The sequence below is a fragment of the Triticum dicoccoides genome, chromosome 2B (genome assembly GCF_002162155.2).
Source record: "Triticum dicoccoides isolate Atlit2015 ecotype Zavitan chromosome 2B, WEW_v2.0, whole genome shotgun sequence".
NCBI lineage: Eukaryota > Viridiplantae > Streptophyta > Magnoliopsida > Poales > Poaceae > Triticum > Triticum dicoccoides.
The window spans coordinates 765,351,360-765,357,666 of NC_041383.1; the positions used below are offsets into that span (position 1 = coordinate 765,351,360).

The 6,307-nt window shown below is 47.7% G+C and overlaps 1 long non-coding RNA gene and 1 pseudogene across 1 annotated transcript; one reads left to right on the forward strand and one right to left on the reverse strand.

The window, feature by feature from the left end:
* Nucleotides 1–2,668: 2,668 nt before the first annotated feature.
* Nucleotides 2,669–3,315, forward strand: LOC119368652. Its single transcript, XR_005176700.1, has 2 exons — nt 2,669–3,060; nt 3,185–3,315. It is a non-coding gene; the product is annotated as an uncharacterized LOC119368652 (long non-coding RNA).
* A 516-nt stretch (nt 3,316–3,831) lies between these two features.
* On the reverse strand, nt 3,832–4,209 carry LOC119361350 (annotated as a pseudogene).
* Between the last annotated feature and the right edge of the window lie 2,098 nt (nt 4,210–6,307).

Consider the following 6,307-nt stretch of genomic DNA (forward strand, 5'->3'; position numbering starts at 1 on the left):
TCTTGTAGTGGTATTTCAAATGATGCCACGTGAAGTGCTTGTGGGGAACCCATGGTAAGACCAAACTTGCTTCATGATAATCATATCTCCTGGTTCTTGACCGGCATTTAGTAAAGCTTGATGCCAGCAAGAGTTCCCCCAAACACTTCACATTGGCATTTCAATGCCTCATGAAGTGCTTGTAAGGAACCCATGCTAAGACCAAACATACTTCATGTTGATCATCTCTTCTAATTCTTGGCTAGCACTGAGTAAAGCTTGGCATCACCAAAAGTCCCCCCAAACACTTCACATTGGCATTTCAATGCCACTGCTTGCAGGGCCCATTGTAAGACCAAAGATGCTTTCTGATGACCATCCCCTTTGGTTCTTGACTGGCACTGAATAAAGCTTGGCATCACCAAGAGTTCCCCCAAACACTTCATAGTGGCATTTCAAATAATGCCTCATGAAGTGCTTGCAAGGAACCCATGGTAAGACCAAACATGATTCACCATTAGCGCAACTCTTGTGATATGTGGTTCTCAGCCCATTGATGCATCTCTCTTATGACATGTGGCTAATGTCTACTAAATGCTTGGTGACACCGAGAGTTCCCCCAAACACTTCAGATAAGTTCTTGAAAAGACGCATCCCGAAGTGCTTGAAGAGAACTCCCGACGAGGCCAAACTCGATTAATCCCCACACACCCCCATCATAATGTATATGGACCTACCAATACAATTTCTAATGCCCAAACACTCTCAAATCCTATCGATGTTGTTGGTTGCCACCCAGAGTTCCCCCAAACACTTCACTATGCAAAACTCTATATCCCCGCATTGTGCACTTATAAAACAGTGCCAATGCAAGAATGAGGCAAAAGCTAGCTAGCAACTGAAGTGGTTTGAGGAGAACTCCAGGTGACAACAAACCAACTAGCTAGAGAGAACTCATGTTCATCTCCTGGACCACACTTCACTTGTTTAATCTGATCTGCTGATGAGCGCATACGCCGCTGCTATTTATAAGTGTACGAAAGACTAAAGATCTACTCCCTCCGTTCGGAATTACTTGTCTCGGAAATGGATGTACGTCTAAATACATCCATTTCCGAGACAAATAATTCCGAACGGAGGGAGTAGTAGCAAGTTTGTTGCCTCCTGTGGGACTGTGGTGTGCAAATGCAGTACATGATCTTGGTGTTGGATCCATGAACCTGGCAATGCACCTAGCCGTGATGCAGCCTAGGTTAGAATGAACGAACTAGCTAGAGGCAAGGGAATCTCGTGAGATGTGGCTTCTTCTGCAGCTCCGCATCGTGCAAAAGCTCATGGAGTAAAGATGCGTGCCCAGCCTGCAAATTCCTTATCTCCTGCAGCTACCTAGCTAGAGCAACGTCTCTCGGTTTCTGTCCACGGACAATTATTATCAGCACATACTACATGCAAAGGGGGTGCAGTGCGGAGGCGAATCCTCTACGACCCGTTTGTGAGAGAGCTCGTCGTGGGGGTGGCCCACCTGACAGCCTCCCCTTGCGGCCGGGTCGCACGTACGACCTGGTCGTACAGGATTATTTTGCGTGCAGTGCAGGGATCACGTTATAATTATCATTATCATCCCATGCAACTGGTGCAAAGCTTTAGCTGGCCAGTTGTAGGGACAGGGACCAGGCATACGTGGTGGCCGACGGATCCCGGGCAATCTTTGCTAATAATTTGGTGCAGGAAAATGCTCCATACATCTCATGGGTGGATGTTTCTGTTGCAGTATCTTGATAAAGGCAGTAGCTCATAAGGAACTTAGGTAGAAGAAAATTAAAGTGATCACTAACTTACGTGGTAGAAGAGAAAATGTATTTTTTCGTGTGAACATTCCACACTGTTATGCAGCAGAGGGCAACGGTTATGTGCAGCACTAGTACTTAACCACGTGACACATGTGGTAAGCAATCCAAACAATTCAAAAAAAAAAGTACACCACTACTTGATTAGAAATCACAGTGGTTACGTTACAGTTTGTAAACAGTGGGTTCAGTAACTTGATGACCTACTAATGTACTCCCTCCGTTCCTAAATATAAGTCTTTTTAAACATTTCAAATGGACTACAACATATGGATGTATGTAGACATATTTTAGAGTGTAGATTCACTTATTTTGCTCCGTATGTAGCCGTTTGTTGGAATCTCTAGAAAGACTTATATTTGGGAACGGAGGGAGTATATATTAGTGCTAGTACTACTTTTCACAGACAGTGGCTTCTTCGAAATGTGCCGTACGTCAGTCTGCAGGAGAATCCATGTTGAGAACATAAACGGAGCTAGTGTGGAGATGATCTTGTACTAGTGACTTTGGAGTATAAACTGAGTGTGGGATCATCACACATAGACAAGTAGTACGTATTTCACTTGTCTTTTGCGGGTCGGTGTCTGTAACCGGTGGAACGTACATGTTCGTCAGTGGTTTTTATTGAACTAAAAACCAGCTAGTTGTTGAGCTGTTACACACACAAATAATGATAGAAGGACACATTTGGCAACCCTGATGCCGGAGCACATGGACCTAATCTAGTCTTTTCCATCAGAAAACCTGTGTGCTCTGGTCCAATGGGCTGGCTAGTTGTCTCATTGTGCATGCGTGACTGTATGACATATGTGCAAGCGGCATAAAAAGAGGAGAAAGAAAAGGCAACACACTATGTAAGGTGCCACCACAGGATCGATATCTAATATTCCCAAATCCCAAAGGCCATACAACAGAGCGAAAAGCTAGCTACAAGAAGGTGTCCAGGTTCAATGCACTTCGATCGATCCACATCGTCCAAAGTTGAGAGACCCAGATGATGGCCAGTTTCAAAGCAGGTGAGACCATCAGAGCTGCTGAGCCTCTGAAAGGGCATGGGGATGGAGATGCTTGGGGTATAAGTATCTTTGCAGAAGCGCGAGGATGATGGCGACGCGGCGGGAGCTTTTCTTCTTCCTCCTCATGCGGTAGGAGGAAGAGGAGAGGCCGTCGGCGTCTCGCATGGAGTTCCCCCATTCACACTTCTTGGCTGTCTAGTTCCTCGTCGTTCGTTCAGGTAGGGAGGGTTTTGTTCCTGTAATTCCCTTTGTGTTATTCCTCGTGGAGGAGGGGTTGCATCTTCTCCTTCTCTTCTTGCTGCGTGTTGTCGTCGCAGCTTGATTGTATGTTTTTTGTATCAGGGCATCTCGTCTCTTTTGGACAGTCCGTGTGTTTCTTTCGTCATGTGTTTTGTTTGGACGACCTCCGGAAATGCATGCATGCTTGTGTTTTTCTCGATGCGATGATGATTGTAATTGCGGTGTCTAAACTACAGAGCGTCACAAGAATGTACTCTGATTCACAGCGTTGTTGGCACTGTTTTAAATAGCCCGCTATAGCTCCGCTATAGCACGCTATAGCGTTTATAAAAGGTCTTGCGCTAAGAGACTATAGTCCAAACAAATGAGCAAACATTTTAAATAGCGCGCTATAGCTCCGCTATAGCACGCTATAGCATTTGGAAGAGGTCTGCCGCTAAGATGCTTAGCGCGCTATTCAAAACTATGGTTGTCGGTGACATTCAGGTTACAATGGCAAATGTTGAGTTTCACATGACACGATTAGCTCAGCATCAACTCGATCACCCATTCCACAGCAAACACGACAGCTCAAACCAATAAATAAGGCATGCCATAAGCTAATTCCGTTCATTCCAGGGTGGCAGAGTGAAACAGGTTCAGCTAACCAGGCTACTACAGTGTTTCAACAGAATTTCTTCCATGCTATGCAAACGCCACCGTCGCAAAGAGTTCCACATAGCCACTACATGTCCATAACAGAGTTCAGTCTAGCAGACCTCCGTTTGGAACTTGAGGCATGCCCATGCTTAACAGCTCCTGGTAGAGCAGTTTGGCGTAAGTAGGGGACGGTGATCCTGACGATGTTCTCCGATGAGCGCTAGAACCTGCAGTAGGGGCCCCGGATCTTCCGCCCGCCCGCGACAGGCGCATGATGATGCTCAGCGTGGAGGGCCGCTCGTGGAGGTTGCGGCCGCGCCGTGGGCCAGCAGGCAGTCGCGCTCCACTCCCCGAACTTGACCCCGCCCAACCTCTTGCTGTCCGCGACCAGCTGCCTCGAGCGGGTGCACCGGGCCCGTGTTCCGGAACTTCACCATGTGGATCATCCTCTGGTAGAAGGTGGGGTCCGTGAAGATCAGTGACTGCATCTTTTTGCCGGTTTGGCCGTTTGAGAACACTTTCACTGAGAACTAGGCGGTACCCAAGTAGCAACCGGCAAGGCTCGCAGTGGTGCACCCTGCGACCAAGGTTCGACTCCCGTCGGGAGCGGATTTCTGACACCTCACCCGGGTGTCTTGGGTGCTAGTACACACATGCATATCTCATTTTTTTTTTAGAACACTTCCGCCCCCTCTTGCAAACCCAAACCTAGAATACAACAAGATGCACCAGTTTTAGACATTTAATAAAGCAATAACATTTTACAGGTATGTAGGATGTACTGAACTGGTAACTGAACTCAGAACATATGTCCAGCATAACTATGCAGTATCATGTTACATAGGTAGTGGAAGTACAAATGTCTCATTTTAACGAAACACATGATGTTACATCGTACTACTAAAGAAAAAGTGATGTAGATATGAGAACACACCGGGCGAGATTGAAGAAAATAATGGAGTATGTCTGATTATTTTATCTGTAGAGCTAGAGTTGTTGACATAATCAAACCATGCATTACATGGTAAGATCAAATACGACATTGATCAATTTCTCCCGACCGACTGGGATCCCCTTCCCTCCCATGTAGCTCCCGCGACCGACCCAGAGGGGAAACCCTAAACACCGGCATAGTTCGCCCCCCCTCCCCTGCCGCTGCCGGCTCACACTGACGGGAAAGACCAATCAGTGTCACGGCCTCTCTTCCCCTTCCCGATGGTGGCCAGCGCGGTCTAGTGTGATCAGGCGGGTTGTGTTTGTAGAGGGTGTGGCGGCACTGCGCAGGCAGTGGTGACGGTCCGTGGTTGTGGGGGTCTGCGTGTGGATCGCCCGGAGACGTTGCGGCGGCCATAGTCGGGTGGTGTCTTCTACCCAGCGGTGTGTGGTGCGCGTAGACGTGGGGGTGCGCGCCCTTGGCCGCATGGGTGGCAGGCCGGCGTCGTGTGTGGAGCGTGCTCTCGGGGCCTCCTCGTCGATCCTTGGAGCTGATCTGGAGAAGGTGGTATCCTCCCTCGATCCTCTTCCTGCCTTGCTGGCCCGCAAGGCGACCTTCGGTTGGTCTAATCTAGTGGCTGGGTGGCATTGGTGGTGTTGGGGGCTATGGATTGAGGGAATCCCTTTGTCGGTTTCAACTGTCGTGATACAAGCGACGCTCCGGGTGTCATTCCCCTTCATGTAGGCAGCATCAAAATCCTACCCCTGGCCTCCACCTCCAAGTCCCGGGTGAAACTCCAAAATCCCAGGATTGTGTGGCGACTACACGTAGGCGTCATTGTACTTCTTGAAGGCACCACATCTATCTTGGGACCGTGGAGTGCTGGTCGAGGCTTTGTAATTGGAACTTGACTACCTGGATCTACAGAGGTGCTCCCGCTCGGCTGCTTGTGGTTGACGTTGATCCTTGCTAGATATGGTGGCGATGTACAAGATGTTGCTTAGTGAGGTAGGGTAGCTGTGTTAGCCGTCCTCTCCCCAACAACCTATTGGTCCTAGTCATATGAGCTTGGGGTGAGCGGCTCTGCCTGCCGAGGGTGCAACATCCTCCGATCCAGGGCAAGAGTGCAGAGGGGCTCCTTCGGAGGCAAATACAGATGGCGGACAAACTATGGTTGGTCTCATGGGAGTTGACGAGCATGTGTTTCCTCCGACGGCGGGCTTCTACCTTGTCTTGGTCATGTTGATAGAAGGATCTTAGTTTGTCGAGGGCCTTAATACCCAAATTTGTTCTTGGTGCACTCAAAGCTCGTTAGTGGCTCATTCAGTATCATGTATCTCTGCCCTTTTTTTCTATTGTAAACGTTGTTGTGTGTTGGGTTGTAGCTTTATCTATAAAGCGGGGTGAATGCCTTTATCGGAGAAGAATTTTTCATTATCATTTGAGTTATGATTTAGAGACTGCAATTTCTACATTGAAAAGTGTGTCATCAAATCTGTTGAAATGACACCATGTGAGATATGGTATGGTAAGACAAATGAGTTTGCCTTTTCCTAAAATTTTGTAATATAAGACATATGTAAAAAAATTACATGTCTATCCCAAATCAGTTAGGTGCTAGTTTATAGGTTATTCTATAATATTGGGTATTC